A 22629-nucleotide genomic window follows, 5' to 3' on the forward strand; every position below is an offset into this window, starting at 1 on the left:
GGACTTCTGAGTGCACACACAATGTTAGGGTGTCTAATTGTGTCCCCATCATCCAGCATCCTGCCCCCTGCACCTGAGCCAGGCACGAAGCAAACAAGTGCAGGACTGGTTTCCACTCCAGCAGGTGCTGAGAAAATTGGAAAAGAGTTGGGACCAAATTCATGGAATTGGCTTTATTCCATGGAGACAGGAGGCAAAGTGAAGGGGATGTGGGTGGAGGGTGGACCTTATCCTACCACCACCTCACGGGAGGGTTGAGGTTCACGTCAATCGGGGTAAACTATTGGATTTGTGATACTGGGAGTTCCTGTTGTGCAAGGATGGGCGGCTAATGATAGATGCAGAGCACCTTCTTGTTTACAATACTGTGAGGACGAAGAGTAGATGCAGAAGTGAGGTGGATTATAGGTGCATGATATTGGCTTTGTTGATAATAGTTTTTACAGGAAATCTATGCAACAAACAGATGCAAACACGCACATACTTGGCCTCATTACGAGTGTGGTGGTCTGGAAACAAGTAGGCCAGTAAGCTTACCAGCACCCTTGTTTCCGGACAGCCACACTACAAGGCACAATAGCCCCAGTAGACAGGGTTGTCATGGAAGTACCGGCACCATTAGCAATGGTGCTGGTGCTTCTGAGTCTCCATTTCCATGTAGTCCTATGGGACTCCACAGGAATGGGGACTTACCGAATCCGCCGCCTGACTTCCTGGTCCGCAGGGACTTGTAATGTCTCGGTGGCACCAGGAAGTCAGGCAGACCTCGCAATGAGGCTCACTGTCTATAAATCAACAGGGTAATTCATAGAATTTCACAGAAAAGTGTCGCAAGCGGCTGGCGCAGAGTGTCCGCGTGCGATTGTCTGCGCCAGGCACGTGCGCTAAAACCGATTTCCGCGCACAGCGTATTCATGGATTTTAGGCTCCCAAACCAGCCGTGGCGCAGAGTATCGCAGCGACCCTGCAGCAGCGCCAGTAACGCCCCCAAGAACGCCCTCGCGCAAGGAAAAGCCATCAAAATCGCGAAATCATCGCAAAGGGCTGCGCTAACCCTGGACCAGTTTACAGGGCTGCCAAACAAGGAACGCAAAGCGGGTAACGTTCATATCAGGGGTACGCGGGAAGTTTTACACGCGATTAGCCAGGGTACGTGTATTACAGGGGTACGCGTGAAGTTTAACACGCGATTGGCCAGGGTACGTGCATTAGAGGGGTACGCGTGAAGTTATACACGCGATTAGCCAGGGCACGTGTATTACAGGGGTACGTGGGAATTATCACACGCGATTTGGCTGGGTAGGTGTATTACAGGGGTACACGGGAAGTTTTACACGCGATTTGGCTGGGTACGTGTATTACAGGGGTGCGCTGGAATTATCACACGCGATTTGGCCAGGTACGTGTATTACAGGGGTGCGCGGGAATTATCACACGCGATTTGGCTGGGTATGTGTATTACAGGGGTGCGTGGGAAGTTACACACGCGATTAGGCTGGGTGGGTCCTCACAGGTGTTCCCTGTACACCCTCCACGGCCCCTGCAGGCAGCCCACAAAACAGGGGACTACCCTGCACACCTGCTCATGTCCCCCTGCACCCCCACCCCCCAGCCACCAGGGGCACCCTCCACCAGGCCCCCACCCATGTCTACCACCACCCCCACCCCCCAGCCACCAGGGGAAGCCTCCACCAGGCCCCCACTCATGTCCCCTATCACCCCCACCCCCCAGCACTGTGGGGCACCTGCCAGCAGGCCCCAACCCATGTCACCCACCACCCCCACCCCCCAGCCACCAGGGGCAGCCTCCACCAGGCCCCCACTCATGTCCCCCTGCATCCCCACCCCCCAGCCACCAGGGGCAGCCTCCACCAGGCCCCCACCAGTGTCTCCCACCACCCCCACCCCCCAGCAGTGCAGGGGCAGCCTCCACCAGGCCCCCACTCATGTCTACCACCACCCCCACCCCCCAGCCAACAGGGGCAGCCTCCACCAGGCCCCCACTCATGTCTCCCACCACCCCCACCCCCCAGCAGTGCAGGGGCACCCTCCACCAGGCCCCCACTCATGTCCCCTATCACCCCACCCCACAGCAGTGCAGGGGCACCCTCCACCAGGCCCCCACTCATGTCCCCTATCACCCCCACCCCCCAGCCACCAGGGGAAGCCTCCACCAGGCGCCCACCCATGTCCCCCTGCACCCCCACCCCCCAGCCACCAGGGGAAGCCTCCACCAGGCCCCCACCCATGTCTACCACCCTTCCCATCCCCCAGCAGTGCAGGGGCACCCTCCACCAGGCCCCCACTCATGTCTCCCAGCGTGCTACGTGTATTTCAGGGGTGCGCGGGAAGTCCCACTCGCGAATAGCCTGGGCGCGTGTATTTCAGGGGTGCGCGGGAAGTTCCACACGCGAATAGCCTGGGCGCATGCATTTCAGGGGTGCGCGGGAAGTTTTACACGCGACTTCAGCAGGGTACGTGTATTTCAGGTATGCGCGGGAATTCTCACACGCGATTTGGCTTGGTACGTGTATTACAGGGGTGCGCGGGAATTATCACACGCGATTTGGCTGGGTATGTGTATTACAGGGGTGCGTGGGAAGTTACACACGCGATTAGGCTGGGTGGGTCCTCACAGGTGTTCCCTGTACACCCTCCACGGCCCCTGCAGGCAGCCCACAAAACAGGGGACTACCCTGCACACCTGCTCATGTCACCCACCACCCCCACCCCCCACCATCCAGGGGCACCCTCCACCAGGCCCCCACTCATGCCCGACTCATGTCTCCCACCACCCCCACCCCCCAGCACTGTGGGGCACCTGCCAGCAGGCCCCAACCCATGTCACCCACCACCCCCACCCCCCAGCAGTGCAGGGGCAGCCCCCACCAGGCCCCCACTCATGTCCCCTATCACCCCCACCCCCCAGCAGTGCAGGGGCAGCAGGCAGTCAGGCAGCAGCAGGTGGGAGCGTGCTCGGGCTCTGGGGGGCAGTAGTTCGGCCTTCCGGGCAGGAGCGTGGTATTCCGTGTGCGTACGCGTGGCCAGCTTGGTACGGAGTGATTTTGCACGTGAAAATCCTGCACGTCAGCGTGAAAACTGAGGAAAGGCCCTCAGCGCGTAAGCGCGTCTGTGACGTGACCCGCACAGGTGTTTCCCGCACAGCACGTGATGACAGAGCACACGTGGAAAGACTGCACGTCAGAGTGTAATCGCGTGTGATTGGTGGAAATGGCCCTACACGCAGAAGTGATAAAGCATGTAATAGGTGGAAATGGCCCTAGCGCGTACACGCCGCGTAAGTGACGCTGGACGTGTGGGCCTGTATAAAAGGTACGTGTAGAACACGTTTTCCTTGTACGTGCTTTTCGTGGAGAGCGAGTGGGTGAATTCTGTACTTCTTGTCGTTTCACACGCGATTTACTTCACGGCGTTTCAAGTTCGTATTCCCTGTTACCTCTGACAGCTTTTTCTCTTTTTTCTCTTTTACTGGTTTACCTGGGCCTGTTCCCTCAAACAGTGTTCCCTTCTACTGTTGTCCTGTCTCCTCAGACAGCGGACAAATCTTCTTTTGGCGGGGGTGTTGCCAACCAAACGTGCTCCTTTTACACGCTCGTTTACCAGGCAGACGGTGAGTCACGCACGTATCTAACATCTGTGCTTGCCCCGTGTGTAGCCTACCCCTTCAGAGGTCATTCTAGGCTGCGTGTGACACGCATACGTTCATTCTTGTGTTTCTGGGTGCCACAGCGTAGTGCAGGTTTTTCTTTCTGCACACGTGGTCTAGGAGGGGTTGCGTGCACGTCATCTCCCTTTTTTGGGCCTCCTGTGCGTTGCGTGACCCGTCATCTTTCCCCAGGGGTTACATTCAGCCTTGCTAGAGCACTAGGGTACAATTACCATCTGATACCCAACCCCTTTGACCCCCAATTGCCCAGGACAATAGTCTACATCCACTCCCATACGCACATTAACATCAGTGCCATGGCTGGGAGGCGAGGATTCCGTAAGGGTGGCAAAGGTGGAAGAGCCACAAGTGGTGGCCGTGGTGGATCCGGTAGGGGACGTGGTCGGAACTTGCAGGGTGAGCCTGTCCCCCCATGTGTGGAGGACCAGTCACGGGCACCCATAATCCCCCACCCTCCCCCCCTCCCATTGAGGCTGATGTGGCTGACACCATCCATGCTCAGCCCTTGTTGGACCAGCCCATTGTGGCACCAGACCTGGCTGACTCCATGGCTGACTTCCAGGTCAGCAGGGCTACGACACGTGCGCTGGTGCACGTTGATGCCATCATGCCACGTGGATCTGGGGCAGCAAGGTCATCTGCTGCACCAAGGAGGCAGGGCGGAGAGGCTGCAGGGGCAGCTGCGGCTCCATCCACCCCAGCCCTCACACACCCAGCCAGGACAGTGTCGGTCCTAGTCCATGCTGCTGACATTCCCCCTGACACCATCACACTAGAGCCAATGCCTGCACCAACTCCCATGCTGAGTGTGCAATCCCACACTCCTGATACAGAGTCCACCAGGGCTCCTGCCCCTAGTGTCCAGAGCGGCGCAGGACACTCAGGATCACCACCACCTTCCAAGCGGAAGAGGAAGAGTGCTCGTCCGGCACAGGCTGATGCCCCAGACACGGCTACACAGTCCGGCCCGTCCAGGAAGCCCAGCTTCACGGATGACGAACTGAATGCACTTGTCGAGTATGTGTCCGGACATGACAACGAGATGGTCATTGTTGCAGGATCCAAGACCACACCTGCACAACGCCAGGCACACTGGCAGACCGTTGCGGACATCGTAAGTGCCCTTGGAATCGTGAGGCGCACAGCCAATGATTGCTATAAGCGCTGGAATGACCTAAAGCGCAGGGCAAAGAGTAAGCTGGCCTCAAGTCATGCCGCAACTCTGGTGACTGGAGGTGGGTCTCCAGTAGTAGACATGGAACTCACTCCACATGAGTCAGTCGCTGGGACCTACGTCACGGAGGAACAGATCCAAGGCGTGGGAGATCTGGCTGATTACGAGGCATTGTCCGGTGAGTGCACATGCATGTGTGTGTCATCCATGTGCATGGTGTGTGTGTGAGGGCTTCTGTTCGGGTGCCAGGTGAGAGTGTGTGCGCCTGAGTCGTATGGGTCAGCCATGTGCTTCATGCAATCCTTCCTGCGCAGCTGCATTTGGCCATAGCAGTATCCCTTCTGCCAACAGTAGACATCTAGCCCAACTGCACGCCAGTTGCCCTTGAAGTGTCACCTTGCCACAACATATTTGCTTCTTTTTCACTGTTCATTCAGTCAGTTTGTTTGCATTCCACCACTTTCACTAGGCATGTCGCTGTCCACTAGTCACATGTCTGACATGGGTATGGTAAAGTGGAGTGACTTTGTTACCTGGATATCATTTGTACACACATGTCCCTGTGCAATTGGACCATTTCAGACTGGCAGCTCGAGGTGAAAAATCGGACCTGTTAGAATTAGAAAAGCAATTACATGCGGGAACTGGACTGAATGAATAGGTGCTGCCCTCCTCTCCATCTTCACTCAATAGCAATGGTACATGCCATCTGTGTGATGGCATGTGTGTTTCACCTGCCAATCACAGGCCAATGTGTGATGCCACTGCCAGGCAGCATGCAGAAAATGTGTTCATCTTCCATCTTGGTGTCATCAGTGTGTGCCATTTGCCTGCACTTCATACGCAGTGAGGGTGCATGCATGGGAGGGTTTTAGTCATGTGGGACATGTGTCAATCAAGTACTGGTTCTCTTGCTTCTCAGCCCTCAATGTGTGCCATGGTGCTAATGCCTGTTTCCATTTCTTTGTTTTCATGTCTTTGCAGGGGAAGACGCACCTGATACTGCTGGGGTTGTGGAGATGGTGCAGACCCAGGAGGGGTCCGAGGGCCGACCAACCACCAGTGAGGGACGTGGTGTGGTGGTGGGGGAGAACCCACAAGTGCTGCAGGTCGTGCTCTCAAGGGGTGTCTCTGGCTGCACCTCCCCCGAGCTGTACTCAGGTGTTGATTCGGATGAGACCTACGTGCCGTCGCAGGTGAGTGTTCCAGGGAGGGATTCTGTTCTGTCTCACCCACCTGCACCAGGGTCAGAACCCTCCATGGGGATGTCAGTGTTGGCAGCTACGCCTTCGGTGGTTACGGATGCAGGGTCACACTCCGCGACATCTGATCCTGTTCCTGGGCCAGCAGATCAGAGGGGGAATGCAGTCCTGCAGCCTCAGGCAGTGCCGGCACAGCAAGGCGCAGTTCGCCTTGCCCCAGACAGGTGTGGTGCCCGCCGACGTGGTGGCCGTACGCCACCCGGCAATACCGCATGGGAGCAATCCATTTACGGTATGGCAACCCAACAGGCTGCATCATCCGAGATGATGGCTCAGGCCATGGATAGGGTGGCCACTTCCATTGTCCCCCCAGAAAGGCTGATGGAGCGACTAGAGCAGGCAACCGACTCCATCTGCCAGTCACACAGGGAGGACATGTTGGGGTCCAACAGGGACAGGCGGGCGGCACTGGCGACTCTGCAGGAGGCCATCTCCATTGAGTCCCAGGGCCACAGGGAAGCCCTGAGGCAGGAGCTCCTTCACCCCAGGACGACTCTTGTTGAGCTTGAGGCTTCAACACACCAAAGGACAGAACAGCAGCTGGAGCGTCTCACCCGTACGCTCTCAGCTGAGATGCAGGCAACGAGGGCGGAGGTCCGGGCATCCCGTGAGTTGTTGCATGGGGACCTCCGCACACTCATCCTCCAGAACCAGACCTACCACACCCGCATGCTTGCAGCCATGGAGGAGCAGACTAGGGCCTTGCGTGGGCTGCCTCCCATAGTGCAACCACCTCCGGATGCAGCTGCACAGGGTGATAATAGCGACAGCAGTGATACTCCCACAATAGGGTAGCCGTGTGGGCCATGAGCCCATGGAGGTGTTTTATCTTCCCAGGATCCACGCAGGTGGGTTCTGGTGTGCATCCTGTCCTCGGACCTCCTGGGTGGCCTCCCCAACCCCCCCGGCCCCATCAATGGCCATTTTTGATTGTTTCTTATTTTTATTTTTATTTTGATTTCTTTTATTCCCAATTTTTTTGGGACGATCTGTTGGCTTCCGTGGTTCCTGTGGGCATACGCTGCATTGTGGCTGGGCACATGCAGGCTTGTAATGTATTTGGTTCAGATGCTTGGGTTTGAGTCACACACACCCCTCCTGCTTCCCGTTTCCATGGGCTTGCAAAGGGTGTGCCCAAGTGACAGTGAATTACACAGTGACGTTGGACTCCCATGAGCTGTGTGGGCAGTCTGTAGTCAATACTGTGTATACATGCCTAGTGCATATTGCTGTTGTGTTGTACACTGCATGTTGCATTGATGTGTAACTCTTCTTCTGTGTCTACCTCCCAATTTGCAGGTCCCTTCCTCATGTCCACACAAGGACCTCTAGTCTGGAGATGGGGTCCATGTTGGCAGCAGTGCACCTACAACTCTACATGGCGACAACACTGCACAGTTGGTAGTGGTGGGAGTGCAGGCATTTCCAGGTGGTGAGACTACTAATATGTAACATTTGTGATGTCATGTTAATGGTACTACGTGCTCAAGTATGTTGTTGGTCCGGCATTGCTGTGAGCATTTCAGGTGTTGCAGGTTTCTAATAGTGCCACTGTACATAGTGAGACTGATGTCATGTTGTGGGGATTACTTTGTTTACCTGCAATTAGCATGACATGGCACGGTGTGTCGTGTGGCGGTGCTGGGGTTGGGTTGGCTGACATGGCACTGTCCTCTTGTTGCATTTTGCAAGTGGGTATTCATTTTAGCTGCTTCAATGTGTAACTTCACAAAACTGCATTGGTGGTGTCTGTGTGGGTAGGGATGCACACATTGTGACACTTCCAGGTGAACAATCTCAGGCTGACATGGTATTCCCGGTTCATTCTCCAGACATTCAGGATCAGTGTCAGGTTGAGTCATCATTGATTGTCAGATGAAATGTGCCAGGGCAGTGTGCACTCCACAGGGGTGTGATTTCTATGTGAAGTAATTAGCCACTAGCTGTGTACGGGCTGCCTCCCCCCGTGCCCTTTCCCCTCCCATGCGCAGCGGCTGTGCATGTGGTTGGGGATGTGGGGCCACCACCATGTCCACGGCCAGGCCCCGGCGTGTTGCAACGTTGTGCAGGACACATGCTGCCACTATGATCCTGCACACTACTGGGGGAGCGTATAACAGCTGCCCGCCAGAACGGTCAAGGGAGCGAAAGCGTGACTTTAGCACTCCGAATGTGCGCTCCACTATGCCCCTGGTTGTAATGTGGGCTGTGTTATATCTTACCTGGGGTGGCGTGGTGGGGTTCCGAATTGGCGTCATCATGTGGGGGCTGAGAGGGTAGGCACTGTCCCCTGTGGAGGTGGTGATTGGTATCATTGGTGGGGTTGTGACCTTGCTCAGTATCCAACATGCATACATGTGCAGTGGCATACATACTCACCAAGCAGCCATGTATCGCCATGCCGCCCAGCTTCTAGGTCCCGGCTTAGGGTGGACATTCGGTAAATGAAGCTGTCGTGGGTGGAGCCGGGATAGTTGGCATATACTGAGGTGATGATTCCCTTGGCATTACATGCTACCTGCACGTTGATGGAATGCCAGTGCTTGCGGTTCCTATAGATGTGCTCAGATGCCCTGGGGGGACGTAGAGCCACATGGGTGCAGTCGATGGCACCTAGCACTTTGGGGAATCGTGCCACAGCGTAAAAATCCAGGGCGGCAGCATGCCTTTCTGCAGGTGTTCTGGGCAGGTTTATGTGCCTGCGGACTGATGGGCGTGCAGTGATGATGTTCAAGACCTGGTGTAGGCAGCGTGACTGGGTGGCCTGTGACACCCCACCCACTATGGCACTTGTCCGCTGAAATGATCCAGTGGCTAAGAAGTGCAGTACATTGAGGACCTTCTCCAGGGGGCTGAGTGCTTGGGAGCACAGGGTGGGTGATGTGAGGTCATCCTCCCACTCACTCACCAGGTCCAGTATAATGTGTGGTGGAAACCTGTACCTCCCATACACCTGGTCATCAGGCATCCCGAAAAGGCTGGTTCTGGGTGTGAATATTCTGGCCCTGACTATCCTCCTCCTCCTCCTTTGGTAGCCCACTGCCACTGCTGCTAGGAACGGTATGTTCATCCTGGCGTCTGAGCTTGTTATTGTTAAAGTCCGCAAATTTATGCTTTGCGCGTGTTCTAGGCGAGCGTGTGACCCGCGCACCCCTGGAATCCAGTTCCCAGTCCAATAGCGTGTGGAAATTCACACGCACCACGGGATACAGCGTGTGACCCGCGCACCCCTGGAATCCAGTTCCCAGTCCAATAGCGTGTGGAAATTCACACGCACCACGGGATACAGCGTGTGATCCGCGCACCCCTGGAATCCAGTTCCCAGTCCAATAGCGTGTGGAAATTCACACGCACCACGGGATACAGCGTGTGACCCGCGCACCCCTGGAATCCAGTTCCCAGTCCAATAGCGTGTGGAAATTCACACGCACCACGGGATACAGCGTGTGACCCGCGCACCCCTGGAATCCAGTTCCCAGTCCAATAGCGTGTGGAAATTCACACGCACCACGGGATACAGCGTGTGACCCGCGCACCCCTGGAATCCAGTTCCCAGTCCAATAGCGTGTGGAAATTCACACGCACCACGGGATACAGCGTGTGACCCGCGCACCCCTTGAATCCAGTTCCCAGTCCAATAGCGTGTGGAAATTCACACGCACCACGGGATACAGGTTCGCTGACGTACTTGCGTGTGTAAGTGCCCGCGCACCCATTAAATACACGTACATAGGCCAATCGCGTGTACGCGCACTTTTGTCCAATTACACGCGATGACACTCTGACGTGCAGTATCTCCACGTGTGCCCCGTCATCACGTGCTGAGTAGGGAACACCCGTGCGGGTCACGTCACAGACGCGCTTACGCGCTGAGGGACTCTGGTCCAATAGAATCGCGTATGCGTGCTGACGCGCTTACGCGCTAAGGGCCTTTCCTCGGATTTCACGCTGACGTGCAGGATTTTCACGTACCAAATCACTCCGTATCAAGCTGGCCACGCGAAAACACACGGAAGACCACGCTCCTGCCCAGAAGGCCGAGTTACTGCCCCCCAGTGCCCCGAGCAGCCTCCCACGTGCCATCTGCTGCTGCCTGCCTGCCTGCCTGCCTGCTGCCACCGTGCCCTGCCATTTGGTGCCTGCACATCAGCCATCTGCAGGGGTCCAGTTGCTGTGTCCACCCCTGCTGGAACTGAAGACTCCCAACTGGGATTACATCGCTCCACAGCCCAGCCCCAGGACCCAGTTGCCCACCCACACCTGCCTCTGGGGTTGCCATGTCGGGCACTTCCACATCTGGCACCAGTGGCAACCCCAGGCCAGAGGGGCAGAGGGGCACCAGCTTCACTGTCACCAAAGTTGGTGTCCTGGTGGAGCATGTCCTGGGGCAGTATGATGCCCTCTTTGGATCGTCCCGCGCCAGCAAGGAAGGACGGCAGAGGATCTGGGCCGACTGTGTGGTTGCCATCAACGCGGAGGGGGTGGCAACCCGCGACGTCCTGAAGATCAAGAAGCGCTGGGAGGACTTGAGGTCCAGGACCCTTGTGAAGGCCCGGCGCCTCGTGGAGGGGGGCCGGGGCCGCATGAGTTCCATCCAGATGAGGGTCCTGGAACGCGTACGCCCAGCGCTCCACGCCCAGATCCTTGAGAGGGAGGCCCGTCTGGAGTTGAGCGGTAAGTGTCCATGCATTACTGTGTGAGACAGGGCATGTTGCGGTGTGCTGGTTCTATGATACTTGCCTGTATGTGTGCCATAGGCCATGTATGCATGTATGTGTGCAGGGACATCATGGTAATGCATGTGCGACCAGTGATGTGTGATGCACATGGTTGTTGCATGTGTTGAAATGCCGCATGGGGAGCCCTATGCAGATTTTGAACATGAGAGCATGCCAGTCTCTGTACCTGGACATGGGTGGGGGTGAGGGATGGGTGCTGATGCCAGGTACATATATGGTAGCCATGTCTGTGTGCCTGACCTGCGTGTCTGTGACTTGTGCATGCCATGGATGCATGACACATGTGTGTGACAATGCACAGATTCAGTAAAGCAGCCAAATTACCCTTGTATCCGCTGTGTTTGGTGTGTTTGGGGCCAGATGGATGTGACTGAGGTGAAGTGTGTGCATGTGATAGGCATGAGCCATGATGCATGTGAGTTACATATCATTGAATGTTTCAAGAGTCCATTGGACATGCATGGAAATGTCCATGGCATGCACCATGCCTGTTACTGTGTGTGTTTTGCCTGGACTGACCCATGTGTTGTGGAGGGACATGATGGAAGTGTACTTTGACAGTGGTGCTCATCTGCTATTGCTTCCTGTCTAGGGGACCATTGTACAGTGCCCTGATGCTTGTGTTCTTTGTCTCCCTCTACGCAGCGGCTAGTGAAGAAGAGGGCGGAGACGGCGCTGTGGAGCAAGGCGGCGGGGATGCCCCCACGGCTGCAGCGGAAGGGGTGGGTGAGCCCCCACAGGGGCCTGCTACGGTGGGAGACGGTGAGGAGCCATCCAGGTTGGTGGTTTGCACAGAGGAGGAGGAGGCCGCCACTGGGGCACACATGGGGCCTGGTGGGGGCATCCCTGCTGGTGCAAGTGGTGCAGTCCAGGGCCAGGGGCAGGAGGCAGCACAGGTCACCGTGGAGGGGCCTGTGCATGTCGCTGTCCCTGACCCTGTGAGTGCACCACCATGCACCAGCAGGGATGCCCCGTCCCAGGCCTGTCCGCAGGTAGAGGGGATGTCCATGTCACCTGACTCCCCTCCACCTGCGGACGTGGGAACCCCTGGCCGTGCGGAGAAGGTCCTGATTGGGGTCGCGATGCGCACGGCTGTGATTCGTGATGCCGTGCGTGCTTCCCGGGAGGAGCATGCACGTCATCACGAAGTGCACCGTGCCGACGTGGCCCAATTGGGATCGGCCATGTTCGGGGGTTTCCTGCATGTGTTGGCCAATGTGGCGGCCCTCTCCTCCTCTGTGCAGGCTATCCACCAGTCGTTCTCCTTGCCGTCTTCCAGCCCAGATGCCACCAGGGCCCCCTGTGGACCTGCCCCGACCAATGCAGCCAGCTCGGTGGGGATCCCATCCCTGCCACACTCGGGAGTCAGAGATCCAGCAGGGGTGGACACCACAGCAACTGGACCCCAGCAGATGGAGGATGTGACGGCATCATCGGGCAGGGCACGTGCACGACGGCGTCGGTGGTTTCCATCAGCCTGGATGCCGTCGTGCTGGCACAGGCAGTTGCGTCGGAGGCAGCAGCAGGCTCAACGTGGGAGGCATCATGGCTCGGGGCCATCAACATCAGCGGTGCAGGCATCGGCCGGAGGGCAGGAGAACCCTGGAATGGGAGTGGCTTCCGTGTGGGAGCGGTTGTGCCAGCGGATAGGTGCGGAGCGGCAGCGGGCAGAGGAGGAACGGCTCACGATGGTCAGGGCGGAGGACTCCATGCGGAGGGCGCTGAGGCGGGCTGAGTGCCTTGAGGGACTTCGCAGGGAGTTTGAGCTTGACACTGCGTTATCCCTGCGGGACCTCGGGGCCAGGGAACATGCCCGCCTCCAAGCCATTGACCAGGAGTTCGATGATGCCCTGGCCCATGACAACAACCAGTGAGCCGTCCGAATAGCCCGCTGCCTTTGTATATAGTTGTATAGTTAGGGTTAGGTTTCCTTTGTTTTTTTGATTTTTTTTTGGTTGCGATTGGACAATGCACCACTTTTTTGTATATAGTTCAGTTTTTAGTTAGTAGTCATAGTTAGGTTTAATTTGGTTGGGCTCATGGACCCAGGATGATTTTCTTCATGGTTCTTCATTGGCTTATTTTAATTTTTCAGATTATTTTCTTGGACATTCATCTTGTTTTGTTTGATTTGCTTTGTGTTTTTTCTTATTTCATTTCCATTCTACTTGCTGTTCAATACATATTTTTTTTGATTCTTCAATGTGTCGTATCATCTCATTGCTTTCAGGCATGTCATGTTGGGTGTTTTGTCATTCACTTGCAGCCATTGTGTGTGACAGACATGTGTTCAATTGCATTATTTAAATTGGGGGTGTAACATGTAATTGCCTTTGATATGTGGGTGGGTGTGATAGTTGGTTGGGCCTTTTGGCAGGGGAGGATGGGCATTACGGACATGATTGGGGAATGTTGGGACCCAGGTGCAGGGGGGCATGGATTGGACATGGGTGGGGGCCTGCTGGCAGGTGCCCCACAGTGCTGGGGGGGTGGGGGTGGTGGGAGACATGGGTGGGGGCCTGGTGGAGGCTGCCCCTGGTGACTGGGGGGGTGGGGGTGCTGGGAGACATGGGTGGGGGCCTGGTGGAGGGTGACCCTGCACTGCTGGGGTGTGGGGGTGGTGGGTGACATGAGTGGGGGCCTGGTGGAGGCTGCCCCTGCACTGCTGGGGTGTGGGGGTGGTGGGTGACATGAGTGGGGGCCTGGTGGAGGGTGCCCCTGGTGGCTGGGGGGTGGGGGTGGTGGGTGACATGAGTGGGGGCCTGGTGGAGGCTGCCCCTGCACTGCTGGGGTGTGGGGGTGGTGGGTGACATGAGTGGGGGCCTGGTGGAGGGTGCCCCTGGTGGCTGGGGTGTGGGGGTGGTGGGAGACATGAGTGGGGGCCTGGTGGAGGGTTCCCCTGGTGGCTGGGGGGTGGGGGTGGTGGGAGACATGAGTGGGGGCCTGGTGGAGGGTGACCCTGCACTGCTGGGGTTTGGGGGTGGTGGGAGACATGAGTGGGGGCCTGGTGGAGGGTGACCCTGGTGGCTGGGGGGTGGTGGGTGACATGAGTGGGGGCCTGGTGGAGGCTGCCCCTGCACTGCTGGGGTGTGGGGGTGGTGGGTGACATGAGTGGGGGCCTGGTGGAGGGTGCCCCTGGTGGCTGGGGTGTGGGGGTGGTGGGAGACATGAGTGGGGGCCTGGTGGAGGGTGCCCCTGGTGGCTGGGGGGTGGGGGTGGTGGGAGACATGAGTGGGGGCCTGGTGGAGGGTGCCCCTGGTGGCTGGGGTGTGGGGGTGGTGGGAGACATGAGTGGGGGCCTGGTGGAGGGTGCCCCTGGTGGCTGGGGGGTGGGGGTTGTGGGTGACATGAGTGGGGGCCTGGTGGAGGCTGCCCCTGCACTGCTGGGGTGTGGGGGTGGTGGGTGACATGAGTGGGGGCCTGGTGGAGGGTGCCCCTGGTGTCTGGGGTGTGGGGGTGGTGGGAGACATGAGTGGGGGCCTGGTGGAGGGTGCCCCTGGTGGCTGGGGGGTGGTGGTGGTGGGAGACATGAGTGGGGGCCTGGTGGAGGGTGACCCTGCACTGCTGGGGTTTGGGGGTGGTGGGAGACATGAGTGGGGGCCTGGTGGAGGGTGCCCCTGGTGGCTGGGGTGTGGGGGTGGTGGGAGACATGAGTGGGGGCCTGGTGGAGGGTGACCCTGGTGGCTGGGGGGTGGGGGTGGTGGGAGACATGAGTGGGGGCCTGGTGGAGGGTGACCCTGCACTGCTGGGGTGTGGGGGTGGTGGGAGACATGAGTGGGGGCCTGGTGGAGGGTGCCCCTGGTGGCTGGGGGGTGGGGGTGGTGGGAGACATGAGTGGGGGCCTGGTGGAGGGTGACCCTGCACTGCTGGGGTTTGGGGGTGGTGGGAGACATGAGTGGGGGCCTGGTGGAGGGTGCCCCTGGTGGATGGGGGGTGGGGGTGGTGGGTGACATGAGTGGGGGCCTGGTGGAGGGTGCCCCTGGTGGCTGGGGGGTGGGGGTGGTGGGTGACATGAGTGGGGGCCTGGTGGAGGGTGACCCTGCACTGCTGGGGTTTGGGGGTGGTGGGAGACATGAGTGGGGGCCTGGTGGAGGGTGCCCCTGGTGGCTGGGGGTTGGGGGTAGTGGGTGACATGAGTGGGGGCCTGGTGGAGGCTGCCCCTGGTGGCTGGGGGTGGGGGTGGTGGGTGACATGAGTGGGGGCCTGGTGGAGGGTGCCCCTGGTGGCTGGGGTGTGGGGGTGGTGGGTGACATGAGTGGGGGCCTGGTGGAGGGTGCCCCTGGTGGCTGGGGGGTGGGGGTGGTGGGAGACATGAGTGGGGGCCTGGTGGAGGGTGACCCTGCACTGCTGGGGTGTGGGGGTGGTGGGTGACATGAGTGGGGGCCTGGTGGAGGGTGCCCCTGGTGGCTGGGGTGTGGGGGTGGTGGGAGACATGAGTGGGGGCCTGGTGGAGGGTGACCCTGGTGGCTGGGGGGTGGGGGTGGTGGGAGACATGAGTGGGGGCCTGGTGGAGGGTGACCCTGCACTGCTGGGGTGTGGGGGTGGTGGGAGACATGAGTGGGGGCCTGGTGGAGGGTGCCCCTGGTGGCTGGGGGGTGGGGGTGGTGGGAGACATGAGTGGGGGCCTGGTGGAGGGTGACCCTGCACTGCTGGGGTGTGGGGGTGGTGGGAGACATGAGTGGGGGCCTGGTGGAGGGTGCCCCTGGTGGCTGGGGGGTGGGGGTGGTGGGAGACATGAGTGGGGGCCTGGTGGAGGGTGACCCTGCACTGCTGGGGTGTGGGGGTGATGGGAGACATGAGTGGGGGCCTGGTGGAGGGTGCCCCTGGTGGCTGGGGGGTGGGGGTGGTGGGAGACATGAGTGGGGGCCTGGTGGAGGGTGACCCTGGTGGCTGGGGGGTGGGGGTGGTGGGAGACATGAGTTGGACATGGGTGGGGGCCTGCTGGCAGGTGCCCCGCAGTGCTGGGGGGTGGGGGTTGTGGGGGACATTAGTTGGACATGGGTGGGGGCCTGCTGGCAGGTGCCCCACAGTGCTGGGGGGTGGGGGTGCAAGGGGACATGAGTTGGTGTTCATTAGTTCAAGGAGACTTGTGCCTTTGCTGGGGGGCATGCCCATGGTGGGTGGGCTGCCTGCGGGACATGACCAGGGATGCAGGGTAGTCCCCTGTGGTGTGGGCTGCCTGCAGAGGCCGTGGAGGGTGTACAGGGTACACCTGGGAGGACCCACACTGTCAAATCACATGTGGAACTTCCCGCGCACCCCTGAAATACACGCGCCCAGGCTATTCGCGTGTGGAACTTCCCGCGCACCCCTGAAATACACGCGCCCAGGCTATTCGCGTGTGGAACTTCCCGCGCACCCCTGAAATACACGCGCCCAGGCTATTCGCGTGTGGAACTTCCCACGCACCCCTGAAATACACGCGCCCCCAGGCTATTCGCGTGTGGAACTTCCCGCGCACCCCTGAAATACACGCGCCCAGGCTATTCGCGTGTGGAACTTCCCGCGCACCCCTGAAATACACGCGCCCAGGCTATTCGCGTGTGGAACTTCCCGCGCACCCCTGAAATACACGCGCCCCCAGGCTATTCGCGTGTGGAACTTCCCGCGCACCCCTGAAATACACGCGCCCAGGCTATTCGCGTGTGGAACTTCCCGCGCACCCCTGAAATACACGCGCCCAGGCTATTCGCGTGTGGAACTTCCCGCGCACCCCTGAAATACACGCGCCCAGGCTATTCGCGTGTGGAACTTCCCGCGCACCCCTGAAATACACGCGCCCCCAGGCTATTCGCGTGTGGAACTTCCCGCGCACCCCTGAAATACACGCGCCCAGGCTATTCGCGTGTGGAACTTCCCGCGCACCCCTGAAATACACGCGCCCAGGCTATTCGCGTGTGGAACTTCCCGCGCACCCCTGAAATACACGCGCCCAGGCTATTCGCGTGTGGAACTTCACGCGAACCCCTGGAATACACGCGCCCCCAGGCTATTCGCGTGTGGAACTTCCCGCGCACCCCTGAAATACACGCGCCCAGGCTATTCGCGTGTGGAACTTCACGCGCACCCCTGGAATACACGTAGCCCGCTCCCCCAGGCCCGATCGCGTGAGGAACTTCACGCGAACCCCTGTAATACACGTAGCCCGCTACCCCAGGCCCGATCGCGTGAGGAACTTCACGCGAACCCCTGTAATACACGTAGCCCGCTCCCCCAGGCCCGATCGCGTGTGAAACTTCACGCGAACCCCTGAAATACACGTAGCACGCTCCCCCAGGCCCGATCGCGTGAGGAACTTCACGCGAACCCCTGTAATACACGTAGCCCGCTCCCCCAGACCCGATCGCGTGTGAAACTTCACGCGAACCCCTGAAATACACGTAGCCCGCTCCCCCAGGCCCGATCGCGTGAATAACTTCACGCGAACCCCTGTGATGCACGTACCCTGCTGAAATCGCGTGTTAGACTTCCCGCGCACCCCGGTATACACGCACACGTATTTTTTGTCAGCGGGTGTCCGTGTTTGTGGGTACCCCTTTGCACGTCATTTTTCCTGGAGGGCCACAGTATGGGACATTCATCATGGCAGTATATAGGTGCTATTTGTTGGCGCACCTTTTGGCGCACATTTCTTACAGCCGCAGAGACGCTACCGCCTGCTTTCTTGTGGCGGTCGTGTTTGTGCCTGTGCGCTGGTTTGAGCGTGCGCTTTTTTGCCCTATTCTATTCCATGAATACGTGTTGTAGGCGAGCGTGTGGGCGTTCCGCGCACTTGTGCCCTGTACTTCCCCCGTGACGCCCACATTTTGGCAAGTTGTTCCCCATTCCGAGTGTTACGCCCGTGTTCCGCCTACTTTTGTTGCGTGCGCCACGCTATGTGCGAATTTCGCTGTGGCCTGTGCGATTTTCGCTGTGACCTGGCGCACGCTGTTAGATGGCCTGTGCGCCAACGTGCGCCGCGCACTTTTTTATCGCACATCCGCTGGTTTTCTCGCGCACGGCCTTCCATGAACCGACGTGCGCTGCTTTTCGTGCGATTTTCGCAATTGCACTGCGATTTTCGCTATTCCACTGCGATTCGCACGTTTTTGCCCATTAAGACAGTTTTATGATAGCAGTAGCTGGGTTAGCAGGCCTCTAGATATATTCAAGCCATTGCCTTTGAGAAGGCTACTCAGAAAGCACAAAGCTAGACTCAAAGTGATCCTAGGGGTGAGTGTTTTGGGTGTGGAGGGACAGATAGTGGGTGGGAATGGAGATATGGACTAGCATGGCCATGGTGGGTAGATACCCAAACAACACCCAGAGGCTGTGTGTCCCTCTCTCCTATCTTCACTTCCCATTACAACAGTTTCAGCTTATAGGCAACACTTTAAGAGCCAACTACAAGCCAACAATTAAAAATGATTATTATAAAGTACCTGGTACTGCTGTAAGCATAGGTTCTTACTTTGGTTAAGGCAACTTGATATGGGCGAACTTTTTGGCTTATGATCTTGTCATCAAGCTAGACTGTACTACAATGAAAGCAGCAAGCATTCACTTTATTAGCTAAAGCAAAACAGACGCTCGCTTTGATCTGAGTGTCACGCTAGGTATATAATAATGTATACACACGATTCAACTAATAGCAGCATATCGATTCCTTTACATGCTTTAATGAGATGAATCAGAGGCAGAACTCACGAACGATTGACAGGAGACAAAAGACACTGAAAGGGCTACAATTACAACTAATAACTAGGGTGCTGTGATTGCATTTTGCAGTGAGTAATTAGGGTATATGCTACTGTTTTGACACACTACGTCTGTTATAGCTCCTGAAATTGTAGGGATACTTTGTATTACATTTCTCTGGGTATTAAAAGACTTTGCCCTGAGTGTGTAGAGGGGGCATGTCCCTTCCTTGGCCAACTATGGAGGAGACCATGACTGGCTTTTTGAATTTGTACGGGAGTAGAAGGAAAACATTATTTTAATGTAATGTGTCCCTTTTGTTGGAAAATGCATGCTTCTGGGACAAAAACCTGTCCAGACGCATGGGGATACATTGGGCCTCATTACAAGTTTGGTGGTAGCCATGCCGTTGTTACCGGCATGGCTATCCCTATACTCGGGTGCGGGTCTCGAAAAATGGGAATTACCGGGCCATTCTGAGCTTTGCAGGCCTGGTAATTCCCATTTGCGGTACCCAGACCCGGTACGTCCCCATTCCCGTTTGAGCCCCCATAGGGCTCAATGGGAATGGGGAGATGGTAACAACGGCCCTGTTAATAACGGGACCGTTGATACTGTCCTGTTCTGCTAGCGGGTGCTGCTCTGCACGTCTGGTCTGACCAGGTGTACAGAGCGGCCCAGCGAGCAGAACTCGGAATGTTGCGGTGAGGTAACAAAGGCGCCGGTAGCACTACCGGCGCTGTTGTTGCCTTACCGCAACACTCATAATGAGGCCCATTGTGTGTGGTTAGACCGGAAGGGGTATACGAGCCTAATAGAGAGACCAGTGAAGATACAATTGGGTCAAGGTTCCACTGATGTCATTAGTAGAACTTTCAGAACCCTGGCACACACCCTGGCAAATACAGTTAGTTCCTAAATCTATCCGACCCATTGGCACAGTCCTAGCATTCAATGTATGCTGCCTTCAAATTGTAAACTGCGAGTTTTATATTTCTAAAACTGCTATCCCTTAAATACCCCATGATTGGCTAGTGTTTGATAACTGTCTTTGTAATAACAACATTCGCATTTGCCAGAAGTGCTTATGCCTCATAACATTATGTATATATTTAAAGTAATGTCCTTGCTAAACTCTGCACCAAAAATAACCACTCATGAAAGAAATACATGTGTAGGTGAATGGAGTAAAGCCCAGATGATAATGATAGTGTATGAGTGCAATGGCCCCGTCCGAGGGCAGATGCAACACCCTGCAGGCCCCCTGCTCTCGCCATCCCTTGTTGCGCAACGGCCCAATCAAATTCAGCCCTCCTGCAGACCCACTGCTTCCCCTCCACCCCAATACACAAGAGCTCGATGAAAATCAACCCTATACACTAAGAGCCTGATTTTCCTCTGGCACTAGTGCAACGTGGGTATGGGGGTGGAGGAGGCCTGCAAGAGCGCTAGGCCCTGATTGCGAGCTGATCCTTGTTGTAACATGCGGTGAGGGAACAAGCCGGGTCTGCGTCAGTGGCGTAACACAAAATGTGGGGGCCCCCCTGCGAGCCATGCTGAGGCCCCCCCCCCCAACTGAGCAACAAATCACTGACCGCGCCAAACTCTGGGGCGGCATAGATTATCACGCTTGCGAAATACGCACAAACGTGCTGCTGAAGGGATATGCCACACACTGTACTAGGAGAAAGATATAAATATGTGTTTTAATGCAGTATACAGCACACTTTCTGAGAAAAATTGCAAGCCTGTGGCCTCTAACAACATGGCCAAACTCTTTAAAATCTGCAAGGAACTGATCAATCCTGTTGCGGTCTTTACCTATCTGGTTCCCTCCCATGACCTCTGTCATCTCACTTCTCTGCTAAAACTCCTGTCCTTCCTCTCCTCTTCCTCTCCCTCTTCCTCTCTCGGCCCCCCTTTGGCCATCTCTACCTCTCTTCCTCCTTTCTCCTCTTTCTCTCTGACAACACCTGAGAGAGGTTTTTAGAAAAGTCTGATCTATGAAAGTGTCATCCAAACAGGTGCTCCCCTGCTCCTCCAAAACCATCAAGGACCATATTGACACCCTCGTTCTAGCCTTGGCTGATTTCTGTAATCACTATTTTGCCACTGTAATGTTCCCCTCTCCCCTTAACCACTCCCTTATGCACCCACTCCTCAAGAAGCCATCTGCTGATCCTGCCTGCCCGGCAAACTATCGCCCAATCTCCATCACCCCTTTCCTGGCCAAACTGTTGGAAAAGCTGGTCATCTCCAAGCTTACTCTCCACACAGAATCTGTTGGTTGTCTCCATGACCTTCAGTCTGGCTTCAGAGCTTCCACAGGCACAGAAACTGCTCTCCTGAACACCTGTAACGATCTGCTCTCTAACCTTGATTCCAGCATTCCTTCTGACCTTATCCTCCTTGATCTTTCCTCTGCTTTCGACTCGGTCAACCACGCCATCCTGATCAATACTGATCAATCGACTCCATGAGAACCTGGACATCACGGATCAGGCCCTTGAGTGGCTCACCTCCTTCCTCTTGGACAGCCACTCCCAGGACCAACTTCGTCCCTTTCTCTCCGCTCCATCCTCTCGCCATGGTTTTTCAACCTCTACTTGGCCCCTTTGGCCCACCTGAACTCTACCTTCTCCTCTAACTTTCAGTGTTATGCGGCTGACACTCTGCTTTCCTTCAGGCTCCCCTCAGACTCCTCTACTCTCTTGCTCGTTCCTGACTGTCTATCCACAATTCAGGATTGGTGTGCCTCCAACGATCTCTGCCTTAATGTCAGTAAGATGGCGATCCTTCTCATTTGGACTCCTGCCCCTGATTTCCCTCTCTCTCTGGCTGCCCGCCTTGGGCCCTTCCTGTGAGGCAAACAACATTGCTGTCATCTTTGAATCCACTCTCTCTTTCTCTTTCTCTGCTTACATCTCGGACGTCGCCGAGAAGTCCCACTACCAGCTGCTCCTCCTCAAAGGAACTCTTCCCTTTCTCACTTTCCCCCAGAAGCTCATGGTCTCCAGAGCGCCCTGGTTCTCTCTAGGCTGGCCTAGTGCAAACAGCCTCTTTCTCAATCTGCCTTCCCCTACTCTCCACCCTCTGCAACTAATCCAGAACAGGAATGCAAGACTTATCCTTGGCCTCAAACCCAGGGATCGTATCTCTCCAGCCCTGAAATCTCTCCACTGGCTCCCAGTTGCTGCAAGGATCAAGTTCAACACCCTTTGCATTGTCCACAAGGCTTTCTGGGCCTGGGGTCCGCACTACATCCAACGCTCTCTTCCAAAATATCTTCCTTCTCAAGCCTTTCACTCAGCTACCTACAACTCTCTAAGGGTTAGACACTTCTCTAGGCAGAGAGTGGGGGTAGATCTCTCTCCTCTGTAGGTGCCTCCCTCTGGAATAGCCTCCCTGCCCTTCTCAAAGTTGAGCTGGACCACATGAAGTTCCGGAAGCAGCTCAAAACCTTCCTCTTCTCCTCTGCTTTCTCTCTCTCCCTCCCCTGCTGGCCTACCTGAACTACCTGTCCGCTGTACTGACTGGTTGCTTGGCTACCCTTAGAGTCTCACTGAGTCCAGACTCTTTCTTGATCAGTCACCCTTGCACTGCCTCTGGGCCTACCAAGCACTTAGGGGCTGTAACTGTAACCCTACAGTCCCTTGTTCGCCTTGCAATACCCAGAGCCACACTGCCCTGGCTGCACTTACTCCGAGCATTGCTGCCCTGTTTTTCCCTCCCCTCTCCCTTGCACTTCCCTCCTCCCTTTCCCCTTGCACCTCTTGTTCTCGCACTTGCATGATCTGAAAGACACAAGGCTTAGTAAGATCATTTGTCTTGTCCTCCCTCTATCTTCCCTCCCTTTTCTTGTCGCACCTAGAAACACTTGTGTACTGTTGCGTTATAAATGACTTATATCATATCATTTGATCACAGATGCCCAGAAAAATATACAATGCTGCAGTAAGAAACGGCTAGACTGGCAGCACCCAAATGGCAGTCTAGCCAGGTAATTCACTTAGCAGGACTGCTTTATCAGAAATTCCCAGTTAAAAAAAAGTCATACCAAACTGAGGAATGACTAGACTGGCTGCACCA

This window comes from Ambystoma mexicanum, chromosome 10 (assembly GCF_040938575.1).
Source record: "Ambystoma mexicanum isolate Mex_15411 chromosome 10, UKY_AmexF1_1, whole genome shotgun sequence".
Lineage (NCBI taxonomy): Eukaryota > Metazoa > Chordata > Amphibia > Caudata > Ambystomatidae > Ambystoma > Ambystoma mexicanum.